At 46.6% G+C, this 15,528-nt stretch overlaps 1 long non-coding RNA gene and 1 pseudogene across 2 annotated transcripts; one reads left to right on the top strand and one right to left on the bottom strand.

Annotated features, from left to right (window-relative positions):
- Positions 1 to 4,548: 4,548 nt before the first annotated feature.
- LOC123946894 lies at positions 4,549 to 15,442 on the top strand. 2 transcript variants are annotated; one of them, XR_006819671.1, is made up of 4 exons: positions 4,571 to 4,679; positions 6,410 to 6,444; positions 12,780 to 12,901; positions 13,922 to 15,442. It is a non-coding gene; the product is annotated as an uncharacterized LOC123946894 (long non-coding RNA). The 2 variants fall into 2 exon arrangements; XR_006819672.1 differs by lacking the exon at positions 6,410 to 6,444 and having other exon boundaries at positions 4,549 to 4,679.
- Positions 9,805 to 10,012, bottom strand: LOC123947714 (annotated as a pseudogene).
- Positions 15,443 to 15,528: the final 86 nt, after the last annotated feature.

Here is a 15,528-nt window from a genome sequence, read left to right as displayed (position 1 = left end):
TAGGCTCCTTCTGTGGAAGAAAGACCATGGGCTCTGGGTTCAGACATATCTGAGCTCAAATCCCAGCTCTATTACTTCTTAGCTGTGTGATCTGGGGCCCGTCACTTACCCTCTTTGAACTTTGGGTTCCTTATCTGTAAAATGGGAATAATTTTTCTCTTGCAACATTTTGGTGAGGAGAGAAGGAAGCTGTACTTGATCAATTGCCAAAGGCTGTAGACAGAAGAGTTATGACTTCCTAGAGGTCCATAATGCAAGCACCGAAGTCAGACTACCAGCTTTTAAGCTCCCTGTACTGGTCTTGGCACCTGTAAAATGGGGCCAGTAATAGTCCTACCTCACAGGCTAGTTGGGAGAATCCAAGTCAATACACATACACAGCACATTTAATGGTGTCTGGCCGGAAAAAGTGCTCAAAACAGGTCCGGTACTGTCCTGCTTGGAGCTCTCCCTCACACCCCTGTGGTCTTTGTCCCCAGGACCCAGCCCCATTAGCCTTTGTCTACGCTTGCCCTGCCTGTGGCTTCTGGCCACTTTTTCTTACAGTAAAATGTGTTTTTCTTTCCCCCCAGGCTGGTCCTTCCTGGGCGTGCTGTTGTCATGGGAACCTACAGGGGCTGTCTGGCTTTGGGGGAGGAAGGGGTTGTGGATTAAAGCCCAAGAATACCACCGCTGCTGTTCCGAGCACTACCACAGTCCGCTGGCCACCGTCCTTGTGCCAGAGAATAAATCCAGGCAGTGGGGGCCAGAGGGAGGAGGTTATGGGGCTTACCCCCTGCCGGCCCTGCTACTGGCCAGGTAGGTAAAATGCCCTGTTTCAACAAGCTCCGCCCCCCTGTCTCCATCATCTTATCAGAAACACAGCCGGGTTCTGAACACCATTGTCTCCTCTTGAGGCGAAACAAATGCATGGCTTAGAACAGGGGTTTATGGTTGATTTATTATTCCTTTTCACCTCTGAGAAAACTATGCTACTCCAGAGTAGATACAATGAACCTGACTTAACAGATGGGGAAACTGAGGCTCCAGAAACATCTAAGCGACTTGCCTGAGTCATTCGGTCTGTAAAATGTGGAAATAGTCCCTGGGATCCAAATCCTTTGATCTTTGCCATTATCCTAAAATGCCTGGGTGCAGAGGAGGAAGGGAAGAGGGAAGAGAGCTGGTCCCCATAAGCCAGTGATTCCAGGAGGACTAAAAAGCACTCTTCCCTCCTCCCCCACTAAAATTCCACTTTTAAAAATTAAAGCATTGGGGCACCTGGGTGACTCAGTGGGTTAAAGCCTCTGCCTTCAGCTTGGGTCATGGTCTCAGGGTCCTAGGATCGAGCCCCAGGTCAGGCTCTCTGCTTGGCAGGGAGCCTGCTTCCCCCTCTCTCTCTGCCTGCATCTCTGCCTACTTGTGATCTCTCTCTCTCTGTCAAATGAATAAATAAAATCTTTTTTAAAAACTAAAGCATTTTTTATGAGCAAAATAACACATCAAGAGCCTTAAAGAAGTTCTAAATTTGAACCTCATAAATTCACGCCTAGAAATTATTCCAAGCATACCCATACATTTCTTGACCCTACATTTCCAGTTGTGAGTTCATCTTAAAGAGAGACTGTAATCAGACACATGCATAAAGATGTGACTTGGGAATTCCAATCATTGCAGTTTCAGCTGAAATAGTAAAATATTGACATAAATGCACATTCAAAAATAGAGGATTATTCATGTAAGGTACTTTTATACAAAGGGTTGTAGAAAAAGATTTAATGACACAAAAAGATGTTTCTGATATACAGTTAAAGTGGGGAAGAGCAGGTTATAAAATACGTACAGTAGAGAAATGCCTGGGTGGCTCAGTTGTTTAGCATCTGCCTTTGGCTCAGGTCATGATCCCAGGGTCCGGGGATCAAGTCCCACATCGGGCTCCCTGCTTGGCAGGGAGCTTGCTTCTCCCTCTCCCACTCTCCCTGCTTATGTTCCCTCTCTCGCTGTGTCTCCCTGTCAAATAAATAAATAAAAATCTTTAAAAAAATAAAATATGTACAGTATAATCGAATATTTATGCATGAGAAAGAGCTAGGAAGATACTTAGCAAAATGTTTATGAACATTGTCTCTGGGTGGTGAAATGACAAATATTTTCCTCTTGATAATCTGTATCATCATTTTCAAAGATGACTGCATATCACTTTTGCAATTATAACAATCAATGTGAACTAATTTAAAAGAGCCTATCCAGGGGCGTCTACGTGGCTTAGTCGCTTGGGTGTCAGACTTCTGGTTTCGGCTCAGGTCATGATCTCAAGGGTCATGGGACTGAGCCCTGCTTCAGGCACCCCGCTCAGCAGGGAGTCTACTTGAAGCTTAGGCTGTCTCTACCCCTCCTCCCACTCACGCCTTCTCTCTCAAATAAATAAATAAACAAATCTTTAAGAAAATAGCCTGGTGGGGTGCCTGGGTGGCTCAGTGGGTTAAAGCCTCTGCCTTAGGTTCAGGTCATGATCCCAGGGTCCTGGGATTGAGCCCAGCATCAGGCTCTCTGCTCAGCGGGGATCCTGCTTCCTCCTCTCTTTCTGCCTGTCTCTCTGCCTACTTGTGATCTCTCTCTGTCAAATAAATAAATAAAATCTTAAAAAAAAAAAAAAAAGAAAAGAAAATAGCCTGGGATGCCTGAGTGGCTCAGTCAGTTAAGCATCTGCCTTTGGCTTCGGTCGCAATCCCGGGATCCTGGGATTGAGTCCTGCATTGGCCTCCTTCTCTCTCTGACAAATCAATAAATTAAATCTTTAAAAAAACAAAACAAAACCCCAAAACAGCAACAACAGAAAAATAGCCTGTCCAGGGACCTCTGGATGGCTCAGTTGGATAAGCATCTGCCTTCAGCTCAGGTCATGATCCCACAGGGTTGTGGGATTGAGCCCCACATCAGGTTCCCTGCTCAGCGTGGAGCCTGCTTCTCCCTCTCCCTCCTCCACTCCCCCTGCTTGTGCTCTCTCACTCTCTGTCAAATAAATAAATATATAAAATCTTAAAAATGAAAAGCCTCTCCAGAAAAATATACATGAAGTGTGATGTAAGACAGAAAAAAACAAAAACAAAATAAATATGCATATATATATATAGAGAGAGAATGGCTTATTAAATTATCTGATATACTGTATTAAGCATTACATAATTATTTAAATGATTATAAAGCCTGTATAGAAATATTAAAATGTTAATGATATCATAAGTGAAAAACACTGGACACAAAATGGAGTGTGTGCCATAATTCTACACAATGGAAATATTTGCTTCAATTTGGTAGGGTGAGATTATGTGTAATTTTTTCCCCTTCTTTCAAAATTACCAAAATATGATCATTCACCTTTTTAATTAAAAAAAAAATACTCATGGGATGATATAGTACTAAGCACTGGGTCCTATTTCTGAAACTATTCTAGAAAAACAGGCACAGAGAGTTCTGACATCTTCAGTCCTCATCCACTGAATGTATTAATAATAATCTTATTGTTACTATTCACTGATTACTTACTGTGTGGATACTTACCTCATTTCCACCTTTCCCAATAACTCTGAACTCTGTTAAGATAGGTAAATTACCTAGGACTTTGTTGGTTCCAAGTAGTAGAAATCCAGCCTAGCTATTCAAGGAAAAAAAAGTATTTTTTTTCTTTTTCAGTTTAAGGATGCAGGAGTTTCTCCTAGACTCAGGGCACCTAGTCTCAGTGAGTCACTGGAAGCAGGATGTCGAAGGCACAAGATTCTTTCTCTGTTTCTACCCTCTCTTCACCTCTCTGGGCCTTTGCTTCTGTGCACCTGTTTCCACCTTCTTTGCGACAAACAACTTTCTTTACTTCCCATCCACAGGAACACACGGCTCCTGATAGCCTGTGGGTCCATGTTCAATCCAGCTGCCCAGGAGAGTCTCCAGTGACTGTCTCTGGGTCCCAACTCCTCCTTCAGGAGGTAGGGACTGATGGTCCAGCTTGGGTCAGGTGCCAACCTCGGCCCCATTATCTGTGGGGAGCAGGCTTCACCATGTTATATGAACATGGCTGCCAGAATCCCCACTGTTACCACACAAATAGGGAAGAGGGAGCAATTCCTCAAAAATTTCCAGGTGGATGGGTAGTGGGTCAGGTAGTTGAAAAGAAAAACCAGTATATGCCAGACATAGCAAGCATTATTATTTCTCTTTCTACAGATGAGGACACTAAGGCTAAGAGAGGTTAGTGGACAGGCTTATAGTCATACATACAGAGCTGGAATACAGACCCCGGTCTGTATCTCTCCGAAATCCTCTCCATCACATCACTACACACATTTACTGATAATAAGTAAGTCAGACCTAAAGAGTGTCCCAGACAGAGGGGATGTCATGTGAAAAAGCCCAGAGGCAAAAGAAGAACTGTGGGTCTATGGAGCTGAAGAGAGGAAATCCAGTGTGACCGGACCACGAAGAGAGAGGAGGGCTGTGGGAATGAATGTTGCAGGCTGGCCCAGATCAAGCAATACCAGCCTTTTAATAAGGAGTTTGGACTTTAACCTGAGGGCAGTGGCATGCAGCGGAGAACATTATGGAATACACATTTGTATTTTAGAGGAACTTCTCCAGCTTCAGTGTGAAGGATGAACTGGAGGGGCTAGATGGGTGCAGGCCCGAAAGATGACTTCCCACTAACCTAGGTGAGAGACGCTGGTGGCTGGGACCAAGGTGGGCATGGAGAGAGGTAGGCAGAGCTGGAGAGGTAATTGGGAGGCGGAAGGGACAAGAGTCTGGATTTAACTGATCGACTGATGGGGGCAGTGATAGGTAGAAGGAGGTCATGAACAAATTCATGCATTTGCTTGGATAGTAATACTATTCTCTGAACATCAGGGACAGAGCAGGTTTGGGGTGACAGATAATGAGTTCTGCTTGGGACATGATGAATTGGAGAAGCCTGGGAAACATCCAAGAAGCAGTCCAGAAGCAGCGGAGGCTTGAGGTCTAGAGCTCAGGAGGGATGTGTGGGCTGGAGACACAGATTTGAGAGTCATCAGCGAGCATTAAAACCAAGGAGTGGTGAGCTCACTCAGGGACGTGTGTAGATGGAGGAGAGGACAGGGACAGAACACTCGGAGCGCCAGCTTTTATGGAACAGGCAAAGAAGAGAATCCTGCAGAAAAGTCTGAGACAGGGTCCCCACCCCCACCCCAGGCAGGAGGGAGGTCTGAAGTGTGTGGCAGGAAAGCCAAGAGGTGGGAGTGGTTAGCAGTCAGAAGTCTACTAAAGGTTGAGATAAATAAGGAAGGACTGATAAGGGGCCACTGGATTTCACAACAAGGAGGCCATGATAACCGTCAAGAGATCAGTTTCCAGGGCAGAGCTGGAAGGCAGTGGGTCGAGACAGGGAAGCGATGAAGCAGAGACTTTTCCCATAAATGTGACCGGCAAGGGGAGGGGTGGTTGAGAGAGATTTGTGAGGTTGGAAGAGGTGAGAGTTTTTTGTTTGCAGCGAGTTTACACCCTGGTGGGAAGGACCCACAGAGAAAGGCGAGTTGAAGATTCATTCGAAATAGCGAAGGGTCATTAAGAGAGAGGAACCTGAGGCCCTGGACCAGCTGCCTGTTTTTATAAATAAAGTTTTATTCAAACAGAGAGAGCGAGAGGAACTTGAAAGTGGGTCCCCGGAGGAGGGAGAGATAATGATGCAGTTGAGTTTATAGGTTTCATGTCAGCCAGAGAGAGCATCCTGGGCTTTCATTTTCTTTCTTTTTTTTTTTTTTTTAATATTTTATTTATCTGACAGAGAGAAATCACAACTAGGCAGGCAGAGAGAGAGGAGGAAGCAGGCTCCCCGTGGAGCAGAGAGCCCGATATGGGGCTCGATCCCAGGACCCTGGGATCATGACCTGAGCCGAAGGCAGAGGCTTTAACCCACTGAGCCACCCAGGCGCCCCATGGGCTTTCATTTTCTATGAAAAGGCAGAAGCAGTGTAAATCTGAGATTGACAACCATCTCATTTAGATAACTGTGATAAACCTGTTTTTGTGGTTTTTACCTCAACACTATGGGATCAAATTCTCAAATTCACACCTGAAATACAATCAAAATGCTAATCTAGAAGAATTGCAGAAAGGTCAGTTTGAAGGAGTGAATATTGGTGAAAGAAAGAAAGGTAATTTTATTCACTTCAGGTACATACAGTAACGCAAAATATTACCTAGCAGTTGGGAAAGGATCATTTGTAATTAGCATAGAAATTGTTTGGAATGTAAATTAGTTTTTCTGAAGTACTTGACTATGCTTAAAAACAGTACTTTAGTATTTTAAGAATTCCCCTTGTGGGGTGAAACCACTTTATATCTATTTTAAGACCTTGTTAAGTCTGCTTAAATGTAGTTAATTTTTTTTTTTTTTTTTCTGGAAAAGATACGGACTACATCAGAAAACTGTTTCTGGCAAAGGTAAGATCGTGCAACTGTGCCCCACACAGGCACTTTCCAAAGGCCATTTCCACCAGAGAGCAGATCTGATTGCCGGAGATTGTTACTAAGGGAACAGTGGAGCGTGAATATAAATTTCATTTCACAAAAGACCTAACTGAAGTATTGATCCAAAGGGATCAGCCAGTGAGAACAGGATGAGAAGGCTTTTTCTAATTGAAATAAACACGCATATAGACAGAGCCCATATAATGTGTGTGTGCAATCTTGTGCTCTCACCTTGTCCTGCAAATCTCCCCTTTTTAGCTGCTGCCCAGATAAGGAGCCAGGGAGATTAGAGAGCTAGGGGCTGGGGAGAGGGAACTGCCTTTCTCTCTTCTCACTTGAGAGAGGAACAAAGCTAGAAGCATTGACACCAAGCGGTGCTGGAGCTCCTCAGAACTGACGCCCATCAACGCCCTCCGTGAGGCTACTGTCCTGGTGTTGGTTTTGGTGTTATTATTATTGAACACCAGTTCTGGCTGGGCCCTTTGCCCAGCATACTCACAACCACCTTATGGATATTATCCGCATTTCACGAGGGGGAAGCTGAGTAGTCTGTACCGATTGGGGTCCAGGGTCACAGGCTTGTGGATGGCTGTCAGGACCCAAAAACTTGGCGGATGTGGATTGCGTTTTCTTACCAGCCCCCACAATGGGCCTCAGGTCAGTCACGCGGTTGCCTGTGAGCATCTCTGGCCTGTGCGAGGCAGCAAGGTGCCTCTCAGGTTGTATTTTCTACCTCATTCTCCAATCCCCTTCATGATGCCCATCCACCTGCTCCCTGATCATGACCTGAGCCAAAGGCAGTGGCTTAACCGACTGAGCCACTCAGGCGTCTCTGATATCTTTAAATGCATGCATATCCTGGGGAAGAATGTAGCATTGGTTTGGATACACATGCATTCTATTATTATTGGGGGTGGGGGGAGTGAGAACACTTGACACATAAAGTCTACCCTCTGAGCGTATTTTTAAGTATACAATACAGTATTGTTAACAATAGGCTGTATACTGCAGAGTTCTAGAATTTATTTATCTTGTGTAAATGAAACTTTGTACCTTTGACTACTAACACCCTATTTCCACCTCCCCCCACCAACCCTGATAATCACCCTTCTACCCTCTGCTTCCATGAGCTTGACTATTTTAGATTCCTTATATAAGTGATATCTTGTAGTATTTGTCCTTCTGTATCTGGCTTATTTCACTTAGCATAATGTCCTCTAGGTTCGTCTATGTTGTGACAAATGGCAGGATTTCCTCCTTTAAAAAATATATATTTTATTTATTTATTTATTTGACAGAGAGAGACACAGCAAGAAAAAATACACAAGCAGGGGGAGTGGGAGAGGGAGAAGCAGGCTTTCAGCTGATCAAGGAGCCCGATGTGGGGCTCGATCCCGGGACTCAGGGATCAGGACCTGAGCCAAAGAAAGACACTTAATGACTGAGCCACCCAAGTGTCCCGAATTTGCTCCTTTTAAAATATTAACATTAATTAATGGGCAAATAATATTCCCTCATATGCAGATATTGATATATACCACATTTTCTTTTGTAAGAGATTTTATTTATGGGGTACCTGGGTGGCTCAGTCCTTAGGCATCTGCCTTCAGCTCAGATCATGATCCCAGGGTCCTGGGATCAAGCCCCACATTGGGCTCCCGGTTCAGTGGGAAGCCTGCTTCTCCCTCTTTTACTCCCCCTGCTTGTGTTCTCTCTCTCGCTGTGTGTCTCTCTCTCAAATGAATAAATAAAATCTTAAAAAAGAAAAAAAGAGAGAGAGATTTTATTTATTTATTTTGAGAGCGGGAGAGAGAGAGGTGCTTGCCCAAGCAGGTGGGGAGGGGCAGAGAGAGAGGGAGAGAGAGAATCTTAAGCAGGCTCCATCCCCAGCGTGGAGTCTGATATAGGGCTCAATCTCATGACTCAGATCATGGCCTGAGCCAAAATCAAGAGTTGGATGCTTAACTAACTGAGCCACCCAGGCGCTCCTGAGAGATTTTATTTTTAAGTAATTTCTACACCCAGTGTGGGGCTTGAACTTACAATCCCAAGTTCAAGAGTTGTGTGCTCCACCAACTGAGCCAACCAGGCACCCCAATATATCACATTTTCTTTTCTTTCTTTCTTTCTTTCTTTCTTTTTTTTTTAAGATTTTATTTATTTATTTGACAGAGAGAGAGGGATCACAAGCAGGCAGACACTTAACCAACTGACCCATTCAGGCACCCCTACTACATTTTCTTTATCCATTTGTCTGTCAACGGACCTTTAGGTTGCTTCCATGTCTTTGCTATCATGAATAATGCTGCAATGAACACGGGCATGCAGATATCTCTTCGGGATCCTGATTTCAATTCATTTGATATATACCCAGAAGTAGGATTGCTGGATCATATGTTCATTCCTTTATGCATTCTAAATTTATATAAAAGGCATTGTGCTAACTCTCATTCTCTTTTTGCCAATCAGTTCTGCATTTTTTAAAGATCTATCCATGTTGCTGTATGTACATCTGGTTCACTGGATGACATAATATTCTGAAATATTCATTTATAACATTTTACCTAGCTATTCCCCCATTCATGGACACGAAGGGTGGCTCCCTCCCTCCTACCACAAGCAGCACTGTGTTGAGCTCCCTCCCACAGGTCCCTTTGTGGACTTGTCTGAGAACTCTGCTGAGATATGGATGCAGAAAAGTTATCACACTTGAGGTCAAATGGGATAGGCACACCCACTTTCACTAAGTAAAGCTAAAAAGACTATACCAATTTACATTTGTACAAGAATTGTGCAAGGGGTGACTGGGTGTCTCTGTCGGTTAAGCATCTGCCTTGGGCTCAAGTCAAGATCCCAGGATCCCGGGATCGAGTTCCACATTTGCTTCTCTCTCTGCCCCTCCCCCTGCTTGTACACACTCTCTCTCTCTCAGATAAATAGCATCTTTTTTTTAAAAAAGCAAGAAACATCTTTTTTAAATCTTTTTTTAAAAAGATGTTATTTATTTATTCGACAGAGAGAGATCACAAGTAGGCAGAGAAGCAGACAAGAGCGAGAAAGGGAAGCAGGCTCCCTGCTGTGCAGAGAGCCCAATGTGGGGCTCGATCCCAGGACCCTGAGACCATGACCTGAGCTGAAGGCAGAGGGTTAACCCACTGAGCACCCAGGCGCCCCTGAATAAATAACATCTTTAAAAAAAAAAAAGAATTACACAGAATTTTTATTTTCCCACATTCTTGCCCACACTTGGCACTACCCACTTTTCAGATTTTGCCAATTTGATGAATATTAGTTTTTATGTCATTTAAGCATGCATTTCTTGGACCACTAGTGAATGAAAGCATTCCTTTCGAAATTGCTGGTCTTTTGGGCTTCCCTTTTAGAGAATTGACTCTTCACATCTTTGCCCTTCACATTGGGTCTTGTTGATTTGCAGGCGTTTCTCATATGTTGTAGATACTAATGCCTTAAAATTTTCAATTAGCAATAATCGCGCCTCGGATAAACCTCATTGGCTACGATACTGCCACTGCGCAAAGCTACTAATGCCTTAAAATTTTAGGGATTACAAATATCTTCTTTCGGGGCACCTGAGTAGCTCAGTGGGTTAAATCCTCTGCCTTAGGCTCAGGTCATGATCTCAAGGTCCTGGGATCAAGCCCCCCATTGAGCTCCCTGCTCAGCAGGGAGACTGCTTCCTCCTCTCTCTGCCTGCCTCTTTGCCTACTTGTGATCTCTGTCTGTCAAACAAATAAATAAAATCTTAAAAAAAAAAAGAAAAAGAAATATCCTCTTTCAGTCTACCATCTATTTTTAAGTTTATGAATTTATTTATGTTAAATTTATTTATGGTGTAGAGTTGAAGGGTGAACTGATATATCTATATGATTTATTTGTTTTGCAGTTTGTGTTTTGGGGTCTTATTTAAGTATTGCTCCACCCCTAGGTCACAAGGATATCCTCTTCCATTTTCTTTTATTGGCCTTCCAGTTTTGCTTTCACATTTTGGTCCTTAATCCATTTGGAGGCCATCTTTATATGGAATGCAAAAGTAGAGACCCAGCTACACTTTTTCTCAAAACCATGATCTAGCATTCCCAACAGTATCTAAACAACCTAGCCTTTCTTCCCTAATATTTAAAGATTCTATTTATTTATTTGAGAGAAAGAGCCAGCAGGGGGAGGAGCAGAGGGGGAGGGAGAGGGATAAGCAGACTCTGAGCTGAGCATGGAGCCCCATGAGGGGATTGACCCTACAACCCATAGATCATGATCATGACCCCAGCTGAAACCAAGAGTCAAACGCTTAACTTACTGAGCTACTCAATCACCCCCAAGGCATATTAAGTGAAAAAAGTAAGGTGTTGGGGCGCCTGGGTGGCTCAGCCGGTTAAGCATCTGTCTTCAGCTCAGGTCATAATCTCAGGGTCCTGGGATGGAGCCCCCCATTCAGGTTCTCTGCTCAGTGGGGATCCTGCTTCTCCTTCTGTCTGCAGCTCCCCCTGCTTCTGCTCTCTCTCTGTCAAATAAATAAAATCTTTTTTTAAAAAAAGGAAAAAAAGTAAGGTGTAGAATAGTGTATATAATATGCTACTTTTGGGGCACCTGGGTGGCTCAATCAGTTAAGTGTCTGCCTTCCTTTCAGGTCATGATCCTGGGGTCCTGCAATCAAATTCCATGTTGGGTTCCCTGCTCAGTGGAGAACCGGCTTCTCCCTCTCGCTTTGCCACTCCCCCTGCTTGTGCTCTCTCTCCATCAAATAAATAAAATCTTTTTTTTTTAAATGCTCCTTTTGGGGTGTCTGGGTGGCTCAGAGGGCTAAAGCCTCTGCCTTCAGCTCAGGTCATGATCCCAGGGTCCTAGGATTGAGTCCCGCATCGGGCTCTCTGCTTGGCAGAGATCCTGCTTCTCCCTCCTACTTTCCCTCTTTGCTCTCTCTCTTTCTCTCTCTCCCTCTCTGTCTCTCAAATAAGTAAATCTTAAAAGTTAATAAATAAAGTTAAATTAAGAATAAATCTGTTGAGGGTGCCTGGGTGGCTCACGGTTAAAGCCTCTGCTTTAAGCTCAGGTCATGATCCCAGGGTCCTGTGAGACCTGCATCAGGCTCTCTGCTCAGCAGGGAGCCTGCTTCCTCCTCTCTCTCTGCCTGCCTCTCTGCCTACTTGTGATCTCTCTCTGTCAAATAAATAAATAAAATCTTAAAAAAAAAGAATAAATCTGTTGAATTACTAATTACTAAACAGAAAACCCAGCTGGAATACTACTCTGCTCCTTCCTCAAGCATCCAAAGTGCAACGAAAGATATGAGGGACGGAAGCCAGGAGACCCTGGTCAGGAGGGTACCAGGACTGGAAACAGTTAGGAATTCAAGAGAAAGTCACTGAGTGGCTAAACGGCTGTTGTTTTTCTTTTAAATCCCGGCCATTCAGGGACCCATCTATTCCACTCCTTCACGTTCGCATGTTTCATTAAGGAATTACATCTCTGGGGAAGGCGGTGGGGTGGGGGCGCGTGGGGGCGAATATTAAGTAGAGATCTTCAGAATACCGCTATCCCTGAGCAATGGCTACTTAAAGCCTACTTGGCCGGTAAGACCTCATCACCCACCTGGTGGCGGGTTATCCTAACTACAAGGAGGGGGTGGTGCTTGTGAAAAACTGCCTTCGTCCAGCTGAGTTTTTACAAATCCAGAACCAAGACGGGCAGCCCAGGATGCTTTGCAAACTTGTTTGCTGTGTTTGTTTTTCTAAAGATCAGTCCGGCTTCTTGTCCTGAAGGATCACAGGTTCCAAATTAGTGGAGTCAAAATTAATGAGATTTTCCAGTAATGAGGCTGAGACTAAAATTATGGAAAATCCACTAATTATAGACTATGCAGCCACCTAGCCACTACTTGGAGCCAGGCCTCTGCAGGAAGGAGGGAGAGGGAAGGTCACGGATGCAACCTGTGCCTGACCGTCCTTCCTTCCTGCTGCCACTGCCCTTCTCCCTGGGCTTGGGGGCCTCACAGCACCCAGTGTTTCCTGCCACTGAACTCTGACCCCGCGCCCCAGCCCACCCCCAACCAGGTCAAGCTAGGCTCTGCTTCTAAGGGCTCTGTGGGGCCAAATTCCTGGAAACTACAAAATAAGGCCGACAGTGGAGGTGGGGGGCATGTTTTTCCCTCAGTTCTGGGAAGCAGTGGGGGAGGGATACTGGGAGAAGGAAGAAGGCAGAAAAGGCAGACAAAATGCCCATTATACCCAAGCCCGTCAATTTCCTTTCTTCATCTCTTTATCAGTGTTTGTGACTGAGCTTCTTATCAACAGGAAACGCCTGCCTAAGGGGACGAGGCAGGTCCAGGGGGACTGGACGCCAGGGACTGGGAATTCTGGGTAGCGCACTGCTGCTGTCCAGCCTGACGGAGTGGCCTTATGATTCCCAGGACCCGGTAAGGCTCTTTGCCTCGGTATCTGGTAAATCCTCAGGTCTACGTAGTGAGACAGCACACCAGACAGGCCCTGAGGCCGAACGTTTTGCGGGAGGGTGGGGCTCCAGCCCAGCCCTCTGTGACCGAGGACAAGTCACCAAACAACTCAAGGTACAAAATAAAAATTGCTCTCTGCTCTAAAGCCCACCAAACCCCCTCCTTTCTAGCTGAGGAGAGGCCAAATGACCTGCCAAGGTCACAGACAACTTAGCAACAGTCACCCCAATTGGCCTTTCTAGTGTGTCTGCCTCGAGCCCGCACAGGATGGTGGCTGTGCGGGACATCCAGGGCTGGGACAATTAGGAGCTTGGCACTGACTTCTAGACGGAGGGAAGGAGAGGAGCTCTAGGGCTGATTGACCTCCTACTATGTGCCAGGTGCTTTAAAAACACAGATCATCAGACCGGGATCCTGGTCTCCCAGATGGGACTCCCAGGAGAGGGCCGGACTGTGGGTCAGATTTCACAGGAGGCGAAGATCAAATCTTAGTGCTGAAAATAAACACCCAAGAGGGATAGCTGGGCCAAGCAAGGGTTTATGGGTGGCTCAGAGGAACAGGTTGATCGAGATGTCTTTCTTCAAACTGGCAGAAGCCTGATTCAAGAGTATGGGAACTGGCCGTTCTCCTGGTTGGGAGAGACGGGAAAGTTCTGAAGAACAGAGTGCAGGCTACCTCGCTTCCCATTCCTTCGCCCTCTGCCCATCATGGAAATTCCAGCGTGCCTCTTGCCCTGTACTCGTCTCTCCCCGGACAACCCCACTCTTCCCCCTCACCTCGCCACTTGCTCCTGCAGTTGGGATCTAGGTCAGTAAGAGTGGGTGGGTGAGAAAGAACAGAGGAGAGACTCATCCAGACGTGACACCCTGCAGGGCAGCAAGTGACAACACTTTAACCTGAAATCTGCCTGAAAATAGACTGTGTGTCTATGACATTATGCAAATTATATGCAAAGTCAAGAAGCCCTCTGTCTCTATTTCTAGCAAACTGAATGTGGCCCTGGTGCAAGCAGCTCCTTCCAAGAGTCGCCCACCTAGAGTGACGGCGGCACGGATAGCATCAGTCCCCGCCCAGGGAAGCTGGACTCAGGACGTGCACCCCTCTGCTCCACCGCCAGGCCTGGGTCTCTTACACATGAGGATGGTCACATCTTGGTCTGTTAGTCTTGATGCAAGGGAGGTTTGGGGGGAAGCAGAACACCCTCTTTGAAGGCTGATGCGTAGTGGGACTGAGTGAGTTTGGTGTTTTGGGCAGAAGAAGAGAGAACTGTCATTAGGAGGCTGGGTGCCTTGAGGCCTTGGCAGGGGAAGCGGTGGTCCTCAGTTTGGAAGTTTGCTCTGGAGACGGCCTTCACCCCCACTTGGGCATATTACAGACACTCATCACCCCTTAGGGAGGGTTCTCATTACACAGATGATCCTCTCCCTCTGTGTACAGGTAAGAAAATTAGAGGTTGGGGTCCCCCAGGAAAGCAGGGCAAAACTGCAAAGAAGTCAATGGGTCTCCTTCTTCCGTGGACAGGCACGTTCCCCAGGCTCTAAGTGGGAGAGTGAGGCTAGGACATGGTCATCTCCCAGGGACTCTTCTAACCCTAGAGGGCAATGCGTCGGTTTTGCTTTCTCTGAACCTAGCCAAGTCCAGCCATAGTGTGGACATCAGGGTGTGGATGTAAGGACGAGGGAGGAGAAGGGCTGCCTTTGTGGGATGCCAGGAACGGTCTAATTTCCCCAAAGCTGGTCTAAAGGTTCCTCTGGGAAGGAGGGTATGGGGGCGGGGGGCGGGGTCGTGGGGCGTGGTGGGCGTGTCCATGGATATACGCCCCAGGAAACTCTAGTGGGCACCAGGCATGAGGCCCACTTGCGGTCTGTAGAGAGTCGTGTCCATCCTCAGCGGGAGAATTAGGGTACCTTTTCTGCGGTTCCCTAAGAGGGCCTCAAATTGAAAGGCGCAAATTTTCAAGGCTGGAAAGTCAGATGGAGGAGACCCTCTATGCTTCTTTTAGTACCTCTCTCCCCTATGACACTTCCTGGCCCCCAGTTTCCCGGGGTCAGGGGTACGGGAGGTGCTTTCTAAGCGCAGGATGCCAAGATGGGTCCCTGAGGAGAATGTGAGCTTCTTACCATTTTAGGGATGAGCGAGCTGACTCCAGGCAAGGTGGGGGCCGCATTTGGGAAGAGAATGAACAGAGAAATTGAGGTGGACGGGCCCACGCTGCCCCTGCGTAAAAACGCCGAAAGCTCGTTCCTAAGTGTGTTTTTCAGGGGACAGTCCCTGCAAACCGAGGTCAGACATAGCGCACGCACGCTGCTCACAGCGCTCGGGAGTCGGTCCGGTTCAGGGAAGGGCCAGCGGGTCCCGGCGCAGGGGCGGGAGGCGGCTGCTAGGCAGCCATCCGCCAGAAGAGGGCGGTGTGGTAGGCGCCGCGAGAGCCGGCTGCTCTCAGCGGAGGGACGGAACTGAGATTTGGGCCGCTACGCTAATGAGGGTCGGGGGGCGGGGGGGGGGGGGGTGGTCTGTGCCAGCTGTGACTTGTCCCCGAAAGGCAAAGACCGGTCATGATGCTCTGGGACCCAATCCTTCCCTGCTACCT

Source organism: Meles meles, chromosome 7 (genome assembly GCF_922984935.1).
Source record: "Meles meles chromosome 7, mMelMel3.1 paternal haplotype, whole genome shotgun sequence".
Classification (NCBI taxonomy): Eukaryota; Metazoa; Chordata; class Mammalia; order Carnivora; family Mustelidae; genus Meles; species Meles meles.
The sequence above is the reverse complement of the archived record's forward strand: the minus strand, read 5'-3'. Positions and strand labels throughout refer to the sequence as shown.